This window comes from Aptenodytes forsteri, unplaced genomic scaffold (genome assembly GCF_000699145.1).
Source record: "Aptenodytes forsteri isolate BGI_AS27 unplaced genomic scaffold, ASM69914v1 Scaffold142, whole genome shotgun sequence".
Taxonomy (NCBI): domain Eukaryota; kingdom Metazoa; phylum Chordata; class Aves; order Sphenisciformes; family Spheniscidae; genus Aptenodytes; species Aptenodytes forsteri.
Genome location: NW_008794598.1, coordinates 5,387,543 through 5,388,480, shown reverse-complemented (window position 1 = coordinate 5,388,480; position 938 = coordinate 5,387,543).

Genomic DNA, 938 nt, shown 5'->3' with positions numbered 1-938 from the left:
TGACGGGGAGGAGGGAAGGAGGTCGGGGCAGGGTGGAGGGAGCCATCCCGCTCGACGCCAGGCTGGGAGCCATGCCGCTGCAGACGGAGATCCTGCGCGAGGTCTGGGCTGCCGACAGGTGAGTGCCGGCGGGCAGGATGCGACCTGCGGGGTGGGCGATGTGCTGGGCATCCCCTCCCGGCTCCCAGCTCCTCCAGCGCCTTTTTCTCCTATTCTCAGTTTAAATGCAATTTAATGAGCTGTTTTATCAGGTTTTTTTGCTCCAGGGGTCGGTGCGATGATGCTCATTGGCTTACAGAGAGGAGAAGCGTTCATTAGAGGGGGGGTCCCCAAATTAACCTCATTGCTGTCACCCTTGGCCATGGCAGAGCCCATCCCAGGCTCCCTGCTAGGAAGGATAGCGTTGGCCGAGCTCGACCCAGTCGAGACAGGGGGAGCTGCTTCTGGAGCCAAACGAAAGGCTGACCTTTCCCCCCCGCAAAATTGGGGTGGTGCTCTGCTGGAGGGTCTTAGCCCCCCCTGGAGCTGCGGAGGGCTGAAAGCCCTCACCCCTTTGCTTTCTGTGCCCCACAGCCCCAGCGAGGAGCCGGGCAGCCCCCAGCAGCAGAAGCCCAAGCAGGTGAGAAAAAATCCTTCGCCCCCATTCCCCGGTGCCACCGTCCCCTGCTGCGGGCTGTCCCCAAGGGCTGGGGACATCAGAGACCCCTAAACCCTGGCCCCACACCGCCACCGTCCCCTGCTGCGGGCTGTCCCCAAGGGCTGGGGACATCAGAGACCCCTAAACCCCGGCCCCACACCGAGACCAAATTGGGGCTGGACGGGCTGCTCTGTCGGGGTGCTGCAGCCCCAAGGGGGCATGAGCTTTTGGGGACCCCCCTCCAGAGCAGGTGGGTAGAGGTAATCCCACAAACCCACCGCCCCCCCCGTCTCCTTTGTGT